The sequence below is a fragment of the Callithrix jacchus genome, chromosome 5 (assembly GCF_049354715.1).
Source record: "Callithrix jacchus isolate 240 chromosome 5, calJac240_pri, whole genome shotgun sequence".
Lineage (NCBI taxonomy): Eukaryota > Metazoa > Chordata > Mammalia > Primates > Cebidae > Callithrix > Callithrix jacchus.
The window spans coordinates 40,431,158-40,444,795 of record NC_133506.1 but is presented as its reverse complement, the minus strand read 5'-3'; positions in this window follow the sequence as shown (position 1 = coordinate 40,444,795).

Here is a 13,638-nt window from a genome sequence, read left to right as displayed (position 1 = left end):
GGTCACCTTGGGTCATAAGATCACCTGATATCCCATAGTTAGTCCTTCATTCACCATCAAAGCCCAGTAGCAAGCTATGATCTGACAGCAGTAGAACCAATACAACCAAATTGCATTGTACTTCTCTGTGTGGTAACAGAAGTACTACACATGTGTCTAGGATACTGGACACTTTAAGAAACTTCACTGAGATGCACTGAATTTATCTCCCACCTTGTGAAAGGCATATATCTTACCTACAGAGCTAAAGTGCCTGTTCCTTTGTGCTCTCCAGGCCCTATTAAGCGTGATTTAGTCAACGTAATAAATTAGTTTGCTGTCTTTTGGAATAGGGATGTTCAGGGAATCAAGGTCTTTCTGGTTCAGAGCTGAAGAACAGAGGTATGCCTGAGTTAGAACAGTAAGTGAAACTCTTATGTCTTCTAGGTAATAGCAAAATGCTTGCAGTGGTTTCTGTTCCTCAGAGTAGAGAGTAAAACCAGTAGATGCATGACTCTGGGGACTGGAATGATGAGCATGTATCTAACACAACAGTTAAAAATGGAATTATCCTATAATCCCAGCACTTTGGGAGGCCGAGGTGGGCAGATCACCTGAGGTTGGGAGTTCAAGACCAGCCTGACCAACATGGAGAAACCCAGTCTCTACCAAAAATGCAAAATTAGCGGGGCATGGTGGCTTATGCCTGTAATCCCAGCTACTCAGGAGGCTGAGGCAGGAGAATCACTTGAACCTGGGAGGCAGAGGTTACTGTGAGCCAAGATTGCGCCATTGCACTCGAGCCTGGGCAACAAGAGAAAACTCCATCTCAAAAAAAAAGGAATTATCATCTGAATGAAAATTTTTTCAATCTATCCATCCGACAAAGGGCTAATATCCAGAATCTACAAAAAGTAAAGCATATTTATGAGAAACAAACCCATTCAAAAGTGGGCGAAGGATATGAACAGACACTTTTCAAAAGAAGACATATATGTGGCCAACAAACACATGAAAAATGCTCATCATCATTGGTCATTAGAGAAATGCAAATCAAAACCACATTGAGATGCCATCTCATGCCCATTAGAATGGCAATCATTGAAAAATCTGGAGACAACAGATGGTGGAGAGGATGTGGAGAAAAAGGAACACTTGTACATTGTTGGTGGGAGTGTAAATTAGTTCAACCATTATGGAAGACAGTGTGGCAATTCCTCAAGGATCTAGAAATAGAAATTCCATTTGACCCAGCATACCCAAATGATTATAAATCGTTCTATTATAAAGACACATGCACATATATGTTCTTTGTGGCGCTGTTTGTAATAGCAAAGACCTGGAATCAACCCAAATGCCCATCAGTGATAGACTGGACAAAGAAAATGTGGCACATCTAAACCATGGAATACTATGCAGCCATAAAAAATGAGTTTGTGTCCTCTGTAGAGACAGGGATGAACCTAGAAACCATCATTCTCAGCAAACTGACACAAGAACAGAAAAGCAAACACTGCATGTTTTCACTCATAGGTGGGTGATGAACAATGAGAACACCTGGGCACAGGGAAGGGAACAACACTCACAGGGCTAGGTGTGGGGGGAAGGGTGGGGAGGGACAGCTTTGAGGCAGGGAGGATGGGGAGGGATAACACCAGGAGAAATGCCTGATGTAGGCGCTGGAGCAGGGGAGATGGAGACAGTAAACCACCATGGTATGTATGTACCTATGCAACAGTCCTTCAGGATGCAGGATGTATACATGTACCCCAGAGCCCAAAGTACAATAAAATAAATAAAAAATAATCCACTGTCATTTTCCAAGACCCATCTAATTTTGCACCTTCCAAACAGGAAATTCATGGTGTTTGGATAGGAGTCATCAGCCTGCAGTCTTTGGTAGAGACATGAATCTTTGCAGCCTCCCCTAAAGATAGGTTACTACTATTGATTTTTCTATTTTGGAACAGTTGTTCAGTTAGATTCTATTGGCCTTTTATATCATAATGGCCCTTACTTCATAGGTCAGAGAGCCAATAAGGGGATCTTTTCCAGCTATCTCTCCGAAACTGTTGATATGGAATAGTTTTGGAATTCTACTAGGCCTCCAATGGCATGGACAGAAGTCAAAACACGATTTTTTTACATGATAGATGGACGTATAGTGGTACTCTTAAACCCAAGAAACTGGTGTTAGCTCAAAATCTTCATCAACGTTGCTCAAATGGTGTATTTCCCTTTCTTCAGTATCCAATTACCTTGAGAAATGACCACAGATCCTTCTGGAGAAGGCAAGAGAAATATTGACATTACACTCATGTAATGTAGCAGAGTCCTTCCTCAAAGGCAAGTAGCATATCCTTCAATCCAAGGGCTTCCGATCAATAAACCCAAGCCTAGTGTTAATGATGATCTATAACTATCACAGTGGCTCAAGTCATGACTTTTTTTTTTTTTTTTGCAGAACTAGAGAGTGTTTTTGGTTTTTGTTTTGCTTTGCTTTGTATCTTGTGTTTTGCTGGCCAGGTGGGGTGGATTGCCTTTGATTTAACTTTTTAGGGCCTGACACCATGAGTTCTTGCCTCACACAGAGCCTACTGATAGTACAACGCCCATTCCAACTTCATTTCTGAGGGTGAAATGCCAATGCCTGGCCTCCCACATCTCTGCACTCTTCTTCCCCTTGGAATCGGGGAACGTATTTCAAATTGCAGCCCCTCCATCCAGCATTCTTGACTGTCCTCAAAGCAAGGGTAAAGTGTGAGGGCTACAGTTAGAGGTATCTGTGGGAAGGAGGCACAAAATAGATCCAATCCAGCATCCTATCTTCAGAAACCTTTGAATCCCTTCCTCTCCGTGATGCCAAGGGATTTGGGGCCTTTAAGTTCCATTTTACATGGGCCAGCATTTCTTTTAAGTTTGCATTTGCCAACTCATCACATTGTTAGAGTCGTGCCAGCCCCAGGAGCCAGCACAGAGAATGCCAAATAATCCCTGGTAAGTGAATCCGTATCAAGATCAGCCTTCTTCTCTCTTCCTTGATAAAGCACCACAAAATTTCATTTCCACAAATATTTGGTGGTGTCAGTTAACAAGTTTCTGCAATTCTGTATGGGTCCAGGATTTTTTTTTCCTACTGAGTCTCCTTTTCATGCTCTAGGCCAAACTGATCCATCCACGTTCCAGCTAAGTAGCCTTGAGGGATGGGGCAAGCAGGAAATTGTGAGACTTCTCCTATAAAAAAAGGTGTGAGCTGTTTACACCCAATGTTTTAGAGAGCTTTTGACTTTCTCCCACATCCTCTCTTATGATCATTCCACTTACCATAATCCCATTCTCTATTAATGCCTAACTTCACAAAGTGCAGCAGGGCTGCGAATTCAGCAATGTGCATAATCAATTGCCAACTTTGGTGTTTGGAGAACTCAGCCCTATTGCAAGTCATAAGAGAGTCTTTTGCCATAGTCATAGAAATCCTGTACATTCATTCTGTACAAAAATAAAAAAGGCATTGGGGCTTGTTTTGCTGACTCTCCCTTTATATTACTCTATGCCGTTAGAAACAAAATGCCCTATCTCACAGCCTGAACATTCCTCACTTCCTTAAAATTAACTGTGACACATGTTATCCCATCTCTGAAAGTCTCATCCTCAGTGGTCAAATGCTATGAAGTAACATAAGACATAACTCTTTACCACTGAAGACCATTGCCAGCTTCCAAGACGAGAGCATGAGCAACAACCTTTTTGTATTTTGCCCCATCACAGCCCAATAATTTTGAATATCCCACATTTCCTAGAGGATAAGGTGTCTACAACTCAACTCCAGTTCCAATTTCTGTATCATTTAGGAATCTTTGGTTGCAACCAACAGAATCCAACTCTGGAAAACTTACGCCAAAAGATGACTGCATTGGAAAGGTACTGGACAGGATCAAAGTCAATTTAAACAATGAGGCTTTGAGAAAGACAGGAATTAGAGCAACATAGGGATTGAGGTAGGTAAAACTCATAAATTATCTCTTTGGGGCACTGCAATTAAAACAGCTTAGTGACAACTGCCTCCATTGTATAAATCACTCTGCTCAGGCTAAAAAAATTCCCTGAAGATTGAGTCTAACTGGTTTGGGTCATATGCTCATCACATGATTTGGGGGCGAGATGGGAGGAACTATGACAGATAGTGCCACCAGGACATAGATGGCAGAGGGGTAGCTCCCTGAAGGAATATGGGGATCCTTTCATTAAAATGAGGGAAAAGGAGCCAGGGGAGACAAAACCAACAGGTTTCTTTTACAATACCACCGAGTGAGAATGGCAGCCGGGCAGCTTGGTTTCAACAACAATGAAATCAAGAATGAGAGAGAGACCGAGAAACAGGTACAGAGAGGGAGAGATTGATTTCCGCATCACATGGTAGATAACAGGGTTAACAACGTTTCCCAATTTGACATCTTGTAGCACCTCCACCAGAGAACTTCCTGTTTCCAGTCTGAAAAATCTCTGATTGGCCCAGAGATTGGTCACCTTGGGTGAGGTGATTGGATCACTCAAATGGGGCGAAGGGGTTGGGTCACGTGAACCTATGGCTGGGGTAGGAGTCAAGCAGTTCCCAGAAGAGGGAAGACAGGACAGATCTCATAGTAATCCCTTGTATTCTTGCTCTTTTGGTCTTCAGTTCCAACTTCTGCAAAATGGAGGGCTAATGTCCAGAGATGTTAGGGAGCAACTGGGGGCACGTGGGACAGCTCAGCATATCTGGGCTCTAAGATGTGATTTGCTTGTTGTTAATGATAAACTGCCTGAGTTTCTCCCTCTTTGCAGTGACCTTGAGGTGGGGACTTCCCCTGTGAGTGAGACATAATATTCCTTAGGGATTATCAGATTTAACATCTGTCCTCTCTCCAGCCCCATTTTACAGATCAGAAAAGAGAAACCAGAAGTCCAAGGTCACACAAGAAGCCAATCCCATTTCTGAGTCCCTTTGAGTGAGAAGAGCTGCTCACTCAAATAAGGGCCAAGCAGGGTGTTCACACTGGGACATGGGAGTGGAAGAGGCTCCAGCTGCCTCATACGGTACTTTTTGAAGCCCCCATGGTGAAGATAGCCTAGCAGGTAACAGCCATCCTCCACATCTTTGGCACTATCATTTGCCAAGTGGCTTCACATATATTACCTTATATGCTTCTCACAACAACCCCACAGACAACAGCAACAATAATAAAATAGTAGTATTACTATTGAAAAGATGAGAAAACCAAGACCTACAGTCAGACCGTTAAAAATAGCAGATCAGGGATTCGAACTCAGCCTTTTTAATACTAGATTGTACTCACCCAGCACCACTTCCCACTACCACTTTGGTAAACTTAAGTCCCCAGGCACCACTGAAGGAAGTGGCTTCGAAGTGTGGGTCCTATAATGAGTTTCTTCTTCTCTCTGAAGGATCTGGAAACAGCCCTGAAGTGCTGACTGGGATGGTCCTTACTACCAGACCTCATACTTCAGGCCAGTCAGGTCCTGCTGGTGTGGAAAGAATTCTCCAGGAAGTTAGTAAATTGAGAAGATAATCTCATAAGACAGGAGTCTTTGAGAAGGAAGGGGTGGTGTCTTTCAGAATCCTGTCACTGGAAAGGAGGAGGACAAGGGCAGTTGCAGACTGATATTTAACCTTGTTCAGAAGGGCAGGGTTCAGAACCCTCAGGGAAATCATTCATTCAAGAGGAAGAATTGCACACACCTTGGTTTTTGAAGTCACATCTGGCTTCAAATATTGCCCCTGCCACTCCTCAGTTGTGTGACCTTAGATTGGACCTGCTGACCTCTAAGGGGCATTGTAGCAGGACCAACCTCCAACTGGTATCCAAAGCCACCCCCACCACTGCCATCCTTTCCTACCTACCTAGATCAGTAAGGAATCTTTCAGGTACAAGCGAAAGAAAGCCAACAAAGTGACTTAAGTACAGGTGGATCCAGAAGTTCCACTGAGGTCATCGGGTCCTTTTTCCCTGCCTCTCTCTCTGCTGTGTTTCTGCGTTGGCTTCAGGCAGGGAGTTATTAAAAATATTTGAATACAATGGGAGTTTATGAGGGATGCCACACAGTGCAGAGGAAAGAATGTAGTTAAAGCTAGGAACAGTTGGGCTTGAATCTTTGCTACTTATGAGCTGTGTGATCTTGGTTGAGTTTGTATCTCTGAGCCTGTTTCTTCACTTACCTTGGTTTAATAACACCCACACCTCAGAGTGTTAAGGACAAGTTCAAGTGAGATAATATATATGAAAATCCCTGACACAAGGTTAAATATTAAAGAAGCAAAAAAAAAAAAAAATGCAAAGGAAGGAAATAAGAGCTCAGCAGCCTCTACCAGGGCTCCTGTTTTCCTCCGGAGGGCAAAGCAACTCCAAGCAGACGGCACTGGGAAAGGGAGGGGTTTGCTTATCTAGAGATCACAAACTGGACTCACTCTTGTACTTGAGGCCATAGCTGGGGTCTCAGAGTGAACACTGGAGTAAAGAAGCCTAAGTCTGAATCCAGACTTGACACCGCCAAGCCTTGGGCCTCCGTTGGATCATTTATCAAAACAAGATGCTGGCTGAGAAAACTGGTCATGGCCTAAGAGTAACCACCCCTTACATCTGCATAGGCCTAGGTAGTTTCCAAGGGGCCTTCCCATTCATGATCTTGGAAGCTTCCAAAAGAGCCCAGCAGAGTAGAAGGCAAAAGTCCTGTCTGTTTATTCAAGTATAAAATACACACGTGAAAAAAAAGCACAGACCCTAAGAGTTCACATTGATAAATTTTCTCATCATGAACACACTTGTGTAACAAGCACCCAAATAATTAGAACTTGAGTAGCACTGTAGTCCCTCCTCATACCCACATCCAGTCACCACCCTACAACCAACAAAGGCAAGTGTTGCCCTGACGTTTAACAGCAAACAGGAGGTTTCCTTGATTCTGAACTGTATATAAATAGAATTGCATAGCATGTACTACTTTGTGTCTGGCTTTTTTATTGTGGCAAAATACATATGGATAAATACATATAGAATTTACCATTTTCACTTTTTTTTTTTTTTTTGAGATGGAGTTTCTCTCTTGTTGCCCAGGCTGGAGTGCAATGGCACAATCTCAACTCACAGCAACCTCCGCCTCCTGGGTTCAAGCGATTCTCCTGCCTCAGCCTCCTAAGTAGCTGGGATTACAGGCATGTGGTACTATGCCCAGCTAATTTTGCATTTTTAGTAGAGATGGGGTTTCTCCATGTTGGCCAGGCTGGTCTCAAACTCCTGACCTCAGGTGATCCATCCGCCTTGGGCTCCCAAAGTGCTAGGACATTTTAACCATTTTTAAATGTAAAGTTCTGTGGCATTAAGTACACTCACATTGTTGTGTAAGAACATCTGTCTCCAGAGCTTTTTCAGCTGAAACTCTGTGCCCATTGAACACTAACTCCCATCCCTCTCTCCTTCCCTCTGCCAACCGCCATTCTACTTTGTCTCTGTGAATTGCTACTCTAGGTACTTTATGTAAGTGCAATCTTATATTTGTTCTTTTGTGACTGGTTTATTTCACTTAGCATAATGTCCTCAAGGTTCATCCATGTTGTAGCATGTGTCAGAAATTCCTCCTCCTCAAGGCCGAATAATATTCCACTGTATGTGTAGACGATATTTTGTTTATTCATTCATCCACTGATGGATGTTTAGCTTCATTTGAATGTTTGAGAGATACAGCCATATTGTTTCATGCAGTGAGAGACTGAATGTACAAATGGACAATGCCAGAATATATATAAAAATATAGAACTTTGACCCACAACCTCCAGTAACCTGTCCTGGAAACCAACCCCATATCTACAATAAATAGCCCAGGTCGCCAGCCTGCTGTAAGTCAGACTTGCAGAAGCCAGATTGCTATCTCCAGTGGCAATCCGGGAAGCTAAACAATAACTTCTGTAACAATCAAGCCAAAATGGTCAGCACTTGATTAATAATTGACAGCTTCCCCAATTTTTGGCCCCATCTTCCAACTTAGGACCAAACAGAGAAACCAAATATGCACCCCTAATCAATTACATAGGATGTCCTGCTTCTAGTTAGCCTACCTACAGCTTCCCCATGCCAACAGCTTCCAACAGAGCATCCCTGAAGCCTTCCTGTTTTTCTTCTATAGAGCTTTCCCTTTCCTTTGCCTGCCTTTGAGTCTCTGCCAAAAAAATGCAAGTAACAGTGGCTGATTTCTTTGTTGGAGGAAGCTCACAATAGCCTTTTGCTTATTTCCACAGTAATTACAGTTAGCTGATTCTCATTGTTATATAGTATTCCACTATGCAAAGCTACGAAATTTATTTTTGATGTCACTGGGCCTCCGGATGGTTTCTGGTTTGGCAAATTATAAATAACGCCATTATGAATATTCTAGTATATGTCTTGTGGTAAAAAGTCATACACATTTCTGTTGAGAAAATACCTAGGGAAGGAATTGCTAGGTCATGAGTATATTCACCAGTACTTGAGAGTTCCAGTTGCTCCATATCCTCACCAATACCAGCATTTCTATTTTTTCCATTTTAGTTATGGTGGGTACATAGCAGTAATGCATTAGGGTTTTAATCTGTACAGTTGCCCCTTGGTATCTGTGCTGAATTGTTTCCAGGAACTCTGATGGATACCAAAATCTGCATGCAGATGCTCAAGTCCCTGATATGAAATGTCCTAGTATTTGCAAATCTTCCTGTATACTTTAAATCATTTCTAGATTACTTATAATACCTAATATAATGCTTTGTAAAATAACTAATGTAAATGCTATGCAAATAACTTATACTGTATTGTTTAAGGAATAACAAGAAGAAAAGCAGACACAATTTTTTTTTTTTTTTTTGAGATGGAGTCTCGCTCTGTCACCCAGGCTGGAGTGCTGTGGCGCAATCTTGGCTCTCTGCAACTTCCACCTCCCAGGTTCAAGTGGTTCTTCTGCCTCAGCCTCCTGAGTAGCTGGGATTACAGGTGTGCCACCATGCCGGCTAATTTTTGTATTTTTAGTACACACATGGTCTCACCATGTTGGCCAAGCTGGTCTTGAACTCCTGACCTCAAATGATTCACTGGCCTTGGCCTCAGCCTCCCAAAGTTCTGGGATTACAGGCATGAGCCACTGTGCTGGGCCATTTTCTTTCCTAATATTTTTGATCTGTGGTTGGTTGATGTAGAACTCATGGATATGGAGGGCTGACTGTATTTTCCTGATAACTAAAGTTGGGCACTATTTCATGAAGGCATAGTTTCAAAATGTGTAAGTCTATCATGCCAGTTCCTTGCTTAAAAACCTTTGACAGCTCTCCATTTCATCAGGAATAACACCCAAACCCCTTCCCATGGACCACAAGGCCTTGAACACTCTTGCCTTCACCCACCTTGTAGACACTGTTCCAGCCATGGAAGAATCTTTCCATTTTTCCAACAAGCCAAACTTTTGTTCTTATCTCGAGGTCTTTGTTCTTGCTGTTCCCTCAGCCTGGTTGGCTCCTTCTTGTCTTGCAGGTCTCATTATAAACGTCATTTCTCCAGAAGCACCATTTATCACTCTACATAAAGCCACCACTTCCTACACATACACACACACGCATGCACACACACACATTACTCTCAATCCCATTACCCGGTTCTTTTCTTTTTGTAGTACTTCATCATTCTCTGAAAGTACATGTGTTTACAAGCTACATAGAATTTCTGTGAATACAACAGCTACAGATCTAAACTAATCTTCAACTAGTGACTCAAAAATCACAGCCATTGACGATGTGGTTTTCCGAAATGGAGAACAACTCTTAGTAAAGGTCCGAACAAAACAAACTACAAATGTCTCTCCATTCTTCAGAGTTCATTCTTTAAAAAACAGTAAAACCTTATAAAAAGTACTTTGTGTTTACATTTAAATGAATTTTGGTTTAGTATCATATGTTTATAAACAAAATTTTCACCAAAATAAATAACCAGTGGAACACCTGAATGCTGTGCTGGACACTGGACAGATATTTGTTATGCAGGACTGTCCCAGAATGCTTTGCAGAGCATCTAGCAAACCTGCCCCTGCCCATTAAATGCCGGTAAGGCTCCTCAATCGCTATGACAGCAAAACACCCCCTGGTGGGCAGTACTGTACACTGTAAAAGTCAATGTGTCTATAGAAATGGTACACTACTATATATCTAAGAGTGTGTGTGAGAAAACAAATGAGGTCATCTAAATGGCTCTGCATTGTTCCTGGCAGATAATAAGTGCTTAATAAATAAAATTTACTTCATCCCTCCTTCTTTCCTTCATCTGGCCGTAGGTTCTCAGTGTGATCAATAAGGAACATCTGTCATCAACTCTGGCAATGGGAAGGAAGGTACACTAAATATTTCAGGGAGTGAGGCAAGTAAATTAGGCAATAATAAACACACTTATCACCCCACTCCAAGAAAGGCCCACAGAAAAACATGAGAGTTATACACACTGACTGTGGAACTATTCTATTAAATACTGTAGAGCAACTTGACTCAAGAGACCTACACTTTTCATTGTAACTCTATTCCCTCTCTGCTGTGGGGTCAACTTTAAAGACTGAAAAAAAAAAAAAACCCAGGGTTAGGCTGGATAAGAAAGGGCCATACAAGGGCAGGAACCTGCTGCTCCACCTCTGAATGCTGCACCATGTCTGGCCTGGCTTCATGCAGCAGCAAATGGGGATGAAGGATTCTAAGGTGACTGACATCTCACACTAGATGCTTTATACAGGCATGTTCTTCTGTCCAGGATGCTTTCTCTCCCTTACTTCCTATTAACCAAGGCATCTCTTCTTCTATTTTAAAGTTTCAAGATATATTATCTCCTCTAGAAGAGTTTCCTTGGACATCCCAGCAGAACTGTCACCGCCTCTTTTGTGTATCTACAGGTCATGTGTCTTCTTCTACCATGGTATGTTCAATATTGTGTGTTTTTGTGCTTGGCTAACTCCCCGAATGCTCTGCAAGAACAGTGTCTGGTTCATCTTTATATCCCTGACAACTAGTTCAGTACCCTGGCACACAACAGAAGCCCAACAAAAGTTTACCCATCTCTCCCCGACTTTGGATCTTAGAATAAACACCACAGAGTCAATGTCACAAAGATTTTTCACAACACAGTTATCCAGGCTATATACGGACATTCTCATTAATAACGGTTTGTGGTCCAAAGGGCAGTTTATTTAAAACAAAGGTGATGAGGTATAGGAAGAAGAAAGGAGAACAACAATTCTAACATAAACACATAGGAAGCAACTCAAACTTAAAAAAAAGGAGTGGGGGCAACGGAGGAAGCTGTGTCTCATACTTATACAAACTGCTGACCTCAACTGATTACTTACATCCAAACCTTACAAAATAGGCATTTCAAGTCAGCACTTAAGCCAGTGTTATTAGATTTTCTTACAAAAAGTTAAAGCTACAAACTTCACATTTTTAAACTGTACATAGCAACAGCATTTAAGCTTTTTTTTTTTCCCAAGTTGGTCCGAGTGCAAGCTGGTAAAAGAGATTTTTTTTCCAAACACAAACAAGAACATGTATTCCAAAGACAATGAATATAATACTGATGAAAACACAAACATAGTGCTTAAGAAAGGATGGGGTGAGGTGTAGATGTAGATTGGGCAGAAACAATTTTGCAGTAAATAAGGAGCTGCAATCTTTAGAGGCAACATGGTATGCTAGAAAGGGCACTGGAATAAGAATCAGAAGACCTGGATTTCAATCCTGGCTCTGCCATATTCTAGCTACATGACCTTGAGCAATAGACTTTACCTCTCCGAGCCTCAGTTTCCACATCTGTAAAATGAGGATAATAATACCTGTATCTATCAGCACTATTAAGTTTCTGTAGATATAAGGCTATTCCGACTATCTATTTCTTCTTTTTTTTTTTGAGACAGGGTCTCCTTCTGTCACCCAGGCTGGAGTTGCAGTGGTGAGGCCATGGCTCACTGCAGCCTCAACCTCCCCGGACTCAGGTGATCCTCCCACTTCAGTTTCCTGACCAGCTGGGACTACAGGTATACACCACCATTCCTGACTAATTTTTTTTTTTTTTTTTTTTTTGAAGAGACAGTATTTTGCCATGTTGCTCAGGCTAGTATCCATTGAATGAACTTTGGTACTTTTTATTTTTCCAAGGAATTTATCTATTTCACTGAAGTTGTTAAATTTATTAGCATAAAATTATTCATAATATTCTATTAGCTTTTTAATATCCCTAGGATGTATCATGATGTCACCTCTCTCATTCCTGATATTGAAAAGACCTACTGAGTTTTACATGGTATAACTTTCTGGCATCTAGTAGGTGCTAAATAAATGTTTCTTGGATCAAAATCTACAGTCTCAAGGAGTCAAGGCTACAATTTTTAAGCTGCTTCAGATGACTGGTTCTATCTATTTATCAATACATCTATCTATCTATTCATCCACTCATCCATTCATCCTTCCACCCTTCCTCTTCCCCATCAAACTTTCATTCATCCAATTGGTGGCTTGGGGAAAGGGACAAAAAAGAAAAAAAAAAGGACTGTGCTTCAAAATTACTGATGGAGCAACTAAGATATTCTTAAAGAATTCTGAGATTTCTTTAAAGACAGAATCAGGTCATTGTTTCTTGCAAGCAGAGAACAAGGAAGGACCTTGAAGTTCCCTGGAAGCTCGAGTTGCAAATGCTCAAGCAATGACTGAAGCCCAGGGCTCAATGAAAGCAAGCTGATATATCTTAAATGTAGTATTCAACAACAACAACAAAAACTAGGACTTGCTCCTTTGCCTTTCTGTCACTAGAAAACAAATATTCCTTGTCAGGAAATTTCTCTGATCCAAAACAAACTGACTTCTGGCCAGAAGTCTCCATCTAGCTAGACTGGTAAGCAGCAGACTGCTGGATCAGCAAGCTGGATGCACACATGCTTGAAACAAAACAAACTCCAGATCAAAGTGCATGACCCAAGAATAGTTATGAGGGAAAACTGAACTTTCTTTTATTTGGATTTAGCTTAGGAAGGGAGAAAATGGGCTTACTCTTCCTGTCTGGCCAATTGCAAAGTTCTTGGTTTAAAAAAGAGAGGCCAGGTGCGGTGGCTCATGCCTATAGTAATCGCAGCACTTTGGGAGGCCAAGGCGGGTGGATCACCTGAGATCAGGAGTTCAAGACCAGCCTGACAGACATGGTGAAACCCTGTCTCTGCTAAAAATACAAAACATTATCCGATGTAGTGGCACATGCCTGTAATCCCAGCTACTTGGGAGGCTGAGGCAGGAGAATTGCTTTGAACCTGGGAGGCAGAGGTTACAGTGAGCCAAGATCACACCACTGCACTCCAGCCTGGGCAACAACATTGAAAATCCATCTCATAAAATAAAAAGAAAGAAGAGAGAGACAGAACTATTAATTTGCACAGCAAATGGTGCAGGAGTGTGCATCCTGGATGCTTTGGTTTTTAAAACTTACTTGGCCATCAGACTTTATTAATTCAGCTGTCTTTCCAACCTAAAAATGCCAGTTAGAGTTATTTAGTCTATGCAAGAAAAGGTGGTCACTTCATTTTAAACAAACTTGTGACTTTCCTTTTTCCTATAAATACTGATCC